A 6,668-nucleotide genomic window follows, 5' to 3' on the forward strand; every position below is an offset into this window, starting at 1 on the left:
TTGGGCAAGAGGACTGGCCCTGAACTGGTCGACAGCCAATCACAGGGCACATATAGACAAACAACCATTCACACTCACATTCATACCTATGGACAATTTGGAGTCGCCAATTAACCTAGCATGTTTTTGGAACCCACGCATGCACGGGGAGAACACACAAACTCCACACAGAGATGGCCGAGCATGGAATCGAACTCGGGTCTCCTAGCTGCGTGGCCTGCACGCTAACCACTTGAGGTATGCGCATTTGCAAGTGAGCCCTGAAAGAAGTTTAGGATGGCTCAAAACACTCTGTTTCAAAAGGTGTGGTGAAACTGTTCCTTTGTGATGTCACAGAGCTCGGATTTCCTTATATGGTTCATAGTTAGGAAGAACTTTGGGCATGTGACCAATTACATGCCCCGAGGCGGGGCTTGGGTGGAATAAATTAAAACAGGCAGGAAGCCCAAATCAAAGGAAATACAGCTTGAATGGGTGTAGATTCTGCAGAATCTAAAAAGTTATTGTGTGTAGCTGCTCTATAGGGTTGAAAAATTAGCACAATAGGTCCCCTTTAGTATTATGTCACATGATAGATAGATAGATCACACTGAAATATCTCTTATAAGTAACTCCAATCTGTGTCATGGTCCTCTTTCAAAAACACGTTTAAATACTTTCCACGATTACCATCGGGACCAAACTTTCCCTCTCCACCTCTCAAAAGCTTATAATTACAAGAAACATGTTTTTGCAGCAGATCTCCAAAGTAAGTGGCGGTTGGAAGAAAAACAGAAAGCTCCAGCATGTACTCAAATCACAGTTTACAGGTGGGACCGCTGGAATGCAGTTCCCTGGTGACATCCATTTGTCAGCAGATGCACAGGATCTGTTGTGACATACGGTGCACAGTCAACAAATATCACACCCTGTGTCTGTGCGCGTGTGTGTTTGTGTTTTAAACAGGCATGCATTAAATGAGCTGCCGTGTGTTACCTCGACAGGTCAGATCAAGTCAGTGGTGCCACCAGTATTTCAAACGTCTCCGGCTTGTTTTTCTTGTGTGGAAAAAAAAACATGCACAGTGACCTAAAAACCTGGGATGACTCTATTTTTAGCCTTGAGGCAACCTAAATTATGCTACCTACCATCCATTCTTACAATTAAACAACATTCTGTTAACCACATAACATGGAACTGTGGTATGAAAATATAAAAAATAACAACACTCCTGCAGATAAGACAAGGTAATTGTTCAAATCAGGGGTGTTCAAAGTGCAGCCTGGAGGTCATTTGCATTCTAAAAATATCATTTGACAAATGGAAAAATCAGCAGTAACAAGAATTGTTGTAATCTAACAGGAAAAAGGAGAGGAAAATTTAATTTTAGTAGCACAAAGTTGAAATATTAAAGAAAAAATATTTTTAATAAATCATTAATTCATTATTGTCATATTTTGAGAAAGGGTTTATATTATATTTTAAAAGGTGTTATAATGTTAGAAGAATAAAGTCTTTATTTCTTGTTAAAGAAAAAGGTTGAAATAGTTGGAAAATTCAAAAACTACAGCAGAAGAAATTTAATTTTATGAGAATAAAGTAAAAAAAAAGAAAAAAAACGTAAACTAGTAATATTGTGAGGAAAAGTAATGTCATTTTAGTAGCATAGCACTGAAATATTAAAGACAAAATACATTATTTTTAATTTTTTGGGACGATTAGCTTGGTGAATAAATTCAAAATATCATGGGAAAGAAGTAATAATATTAAGAAAATAAATGTATGAATATTATTTAAGAACAAAGTTTGAATATTCGGAAAAAAACAGCAATAAAAAGACCATATTTTGTACTAAAATATCACAAATCTGAGATGCATCTTTTTTCTTGAAATAGTATAAGGGGGGGGGGGGGGGGGGGGTTTGCTGGAGCTTCCCCAGCTGTCTTCGGGCGAGAGGCGGGGTACACCCTGGACTAGTCGGCAGCCAATCACAGGGCACATATAGAAAAACAACCATTCACACTCACATTCAAACCTATGGACAATTTGGAGTCGCCAATTAACCTAGCATGTTTTTGGAATGTGGGAGGAAACCGGAGTACCCGGAGAAAACCCATGCATGCACGGGGAGAACATGCAAACTCCACACAGAGATGGCCGAGGGTGGAATTGAATCTCCTAGCTGTGAGGCCTGTGTGCTAACCACTCGGTCGCCGTGCAAGGCAGCTCTTGTCAGAAAAGGATACTCCATCAATAATCTGGAGTAATCCAGAATTTCACCACAGAGCAGGTTGGTAAAACATACCCCACGTATACTGTAAATACCCGACTACACAGGATACAAATGCCCCATATCCATCAAGTCTAACCACACAGGAAACATCAGCCTTAATGTCTCCTCCACTCTAGATTGTAATTTGTACTCTTATCTTATACATACCTTAAAATTATCATGATATACAACAGTTTTGTTGGTTTTCCAGTTCAAACAAAATGGATTTATAATAATTTCTACCAAATTGTCACTGGAACATGCAAGGAAACGTATTGCATACATCAAAACAACCACAAACCATCATGCCTGAGCATCCACGTCATCTTCCACAGCTGCTAGTGGTGAGGTTCTTAGATACATAACTCATCGCAGATTAACAAACCATTCTTTTCGGAATCTGTCATGTAGTGAACATCCACAAACAAGTACCTAGACGCTTCGCTTCTTTTAGTAACGCTCCTTTCTTTTTCCTATGTATGTGACCAACAGAAAGTAGAGCATAGGAGATGACGGATATCAGCGATTGACTGGCGACAGTCTGCCCTCGCTTCCTCTTTCGCTGTTCCTCGCCGCCATTTGGGTGCCTGGAAGGGATTTATTGCAAATGTTTTTGACTCGTGGGCCACATGGTGTTACAAAATTTGGCTCGGGGGGAACATCTATACGTATATAGATGATAGATAGATAGATAGAGAGAGAGAGAGAGAGAGATGGATGGATGGATGGATGGATGGATGGATGGATGGATGGATGGATGGATGGATGGATAGATAGATAGATAGATAGACAGATAGATAGATAAAGATAGATAGATTAAGCAAATGGTGCAACAAAAAAAACACCACACATACTGTGAATCAACAACTAAACACTAAACATGACCGCAAGGCATGCTGGGTAGTCCAGCTGAAACAAGAATATGAAATATCAACTATAAAACATTGGCTAGCAAGAGTATGCTAACGCCTCCTCGTTTACCTCTCTGTCGACTTCCTCAACATGATTTGCAATCAAGCAAAAATGCGACAAACATGGCAAAATGTTGGGAGAAAAAGTACCACAAGCTACCTAGCATGCTTTGCAGCGGGAATATATGGGTGTTTTTTTGGCAGGGATATTTCTTTGTATGACCAAATGGTGCAGCACGTAGGTTACTTTGTGTGTCGTGTGTTGACGTGACGTTGTACATGCTACAGAATAACAATAACAATTAAGAATAACAGGAGACTAAAGGAGACTATGTTACTTCATGTCTTGAGGGCTCTGAAAATGGTCATAAAGAGGTTTTCTATGCTCTAACTGCGAAAATATTCCGTTTATGTCATGTTGGATCCTACTTCGCAGAACCGTGCTAAACAAGGGATTACTATAGTATTGTTACAGGTTTTAGTTTTCCCTCCTCAGTTTCTCCCTGTCAACTCCCCTTTTTGTCAGTTCCTTCACGCCTCAGCTCTTACATGTGACCTCCTAGCAGGGGAGGCTGCCGGCCGCAGGTGAAAGGTCGCGACTCCCAGTGCCCTCCTGAGACGAGCTCAGCTTTAGCCGCGAGCAAAGCTTTTTTTTGGAAAACAAGCGGATATCACATCTTTCAACACCAACCAGTTCATCAGGCTGGATTTGTAAATCCTATCATCAGGTCACCTGTATGACAGGAGAAAGGTGAAAGTACTGTGGTATGGAAGATGTAGACTTTTGCTTTATGGTTTTGTGCTCGCTATTCACTGGAAAAGAAGTCTGACCCTAGATGTTGGAGGTTTATGAGGTCAACGGGGGTGTACGTTCCTTGTCAGACTCTTTTAAAGGGGACCTATTATGCTCGTTTTTTTGGCCCTTTGTATTGAGTTGTGGACTCCTATAGAGCAGCTACACACGATAACCAGCACACAAAGCTTTCTAGTTCTTCCAGAATCTGCACCTATTGAGCTGTATTTCTGTGGATTTCATGGTTCCCGTGAAAAAAGTCTGTTTTAATGTATTCCTGCAGGTACGCCCACCCCAAAAGGACTTCTGGTTTGTGCGGCTAGCTGAGAACCACATACAGCCACATGTGTCTGATTCCGAATCCAATCCGGAAGTAGCGACTGGACAGTCTGAAGTTTCTCAACAAACAAGGTTAGCATTAGCATTTTATCGTTAACGTCTAATATGGCCACTAATTGTAGTGGGAACCGGCTATTAGCAACCCCGCTCCCTATATTGGCTCTATGACTTACGCAAAATAAACACACTTAAGACACTGTTAAATTGTTACTGCCTGCTCTTCTTAAGTTTCTCGGCTAGTCCAGCTGCATACTGGTCTATGATCACAAAACATTGACAGATTAAAATGTATTTCTTTTACTGGTAGGGAATCAGGAACTCCAACTACTTGTGCCTGATGGTGGTGTTTTTAGCAATTGTAAGCAAATGTGGCTTTCCTGTATGAGCCATTGATAGCAAGTAAAGCAGAGAGTTTATATATGAAAGTCCGCCCCCTCTGTGACATTGTGTTAGCTTCGCTAGCATTCTAACATTATCATAGTATAATTTTCATAGATAGACACTTAGAATAACACCACTGTTATGCCAGGTGTTAGCATGATATTGTTAGCATGTTAGCACTGCTAATATTTATGGTGTAAATCACAATATGGGGGAACTATGGCACTGAGTGGAGGTCTGCGCTCTCCGAATGTTTTTCCATTTACATTAGTGATTGCGATTTGCTAGCTGCCATATACCCATCTGGTTTGTGGTGAATTATTAATTTTGCACTTAATTTCACATTCATTTCAGCTGAAATGGGAGATGAATAATAAATGTACTGAGTGCTGGCTTTAGTTAATTTAGTGAATTTTGGGGCGTAGCTTAGCTACACATCTCCCAGCTGTCAGCGGCTACATGAGCTGGCTAGGCTAAGCTAATGGGTAAAGACATGAAGGAGCTTAAATGTTTTTTCCTGAAAGATATCAGGGAACCGCCATGAAAAATGTGCTCATTCAGCCTTTTGCTACAGTTACATAACAGCCAATATTAAAAAAATTCAATTTTGACACTCGTTGTTCCTGAAACATTGCATTACATAACATCAGATATAGGAACATAAGTGTCAAAGGGCATCGTCGTGAAACAGCTATTAAGAACATAAACATGTCTATCACCAACTATACATCTACCGCTCCCTAATATTCTCTTCCTTATCTTAAATCAGTGTTTTAGGCTGATCCAAGCTTCAGCATGACCTGCATGTCTATGTACCTGCCAGGTTGTTAACAGGGAAAGCTTAGTAATTAATGACGCCTGTAGGTGCTTGTAGGTGAGACTTTTACCTCTGGTAAAAACATGATGTTATGATCACTGCTTTGCTCAGAAAAAAATGATGTAGAGTTGTAGACAGAAAGGATACCATAGGAATTTGGCAAACTAATTATTGGCATGGCTTAATAAACAAGATATACCACAAGATTCAATATACCAAAAGGTAAATTAAAACAGATGATAACTAAGGCATTGTATGAGAATCATCCAAAACCAGGGGCGTTCAAAAACCGAGGTGTTACTGTAGGTGCGGCAAAGGGGCCATTTGTGTAGCGCAGATGGTTTTTTTATTGGCCCGTGGCACATTCTAACAAGAAAACTAAAAAAAACAACAGCAAAAATTGAGAAATCAGTTGTGATTTTACAAGATTAAAGTCGTAATTTTATGACGAAGAATTGTGTCATTTTAGTCGCATAAAATTGAAATGAAAGAAAAAATAACATTTTTTTTTAAATTAAGATGGGGAAAAAGCTATGTTACGAGAATGATGTCAAAATATTATGGGAATAAAGTGAAGCAAATTTCCAAGAATAAAGTTGCAGCAGAAATGGGAAAAAACTGCTGTAGTTTACAAGAATAAATTCGTAATATGATGAGAAAAAATAATTTTAGTAGCATTTAGAGTTGAAATATTCATAAAAAATGTTTTATCTGTTTAAAAAAAGTCATAATTAGGGATGTTTGATATTTTTTGCCGTAAACCGATGTCCAACTCTCAATTTCCGATACCGATATCAGCCGATACCGGTAAAGTTCGTGTAATATGACACATCTCCTGTGGCAGAATGAACACATATAGTATGTGTCTGATACCGATATCGACCGATGTCATATTTTCATGTTGATACTGGGCCAATAATTATCAGTACCCATAATTATCAGACATTCCTAGTCATAATATTATTCCAAACACATTTAATTAAAAAAATATTATGGGAATAAATTAAAAAATATTATGGGAATACAGACCTAAAAAAATAATTCACCAAGAATATTTAAGTACAAAGTAGGACCAAAACATTTTATTAAAAAGAGCAAAGGTCATACAAGTAAAACTCTTTTCCACCTCTATCAGAAAGCATATTTTTTAAACAAAATATATAACTTTTTAGCATA

The sequence above is a fragment of the Doryrhamphus excisus genome, chromosome 19, assembly GCF_030265055.1.
Source record: "Doryrhamphus excisus isolate RoL2022-K1 chromosome 19, RoL_Dexc_1.0, whole genome shotgun sequence".
Lineage (NCBI taxonomy): Eukaryota > Metazoa > Chordata > Actinopteri > Syngnathiformes > Syngnathidae > Doryrhamphus > Doryrhamphus excisus.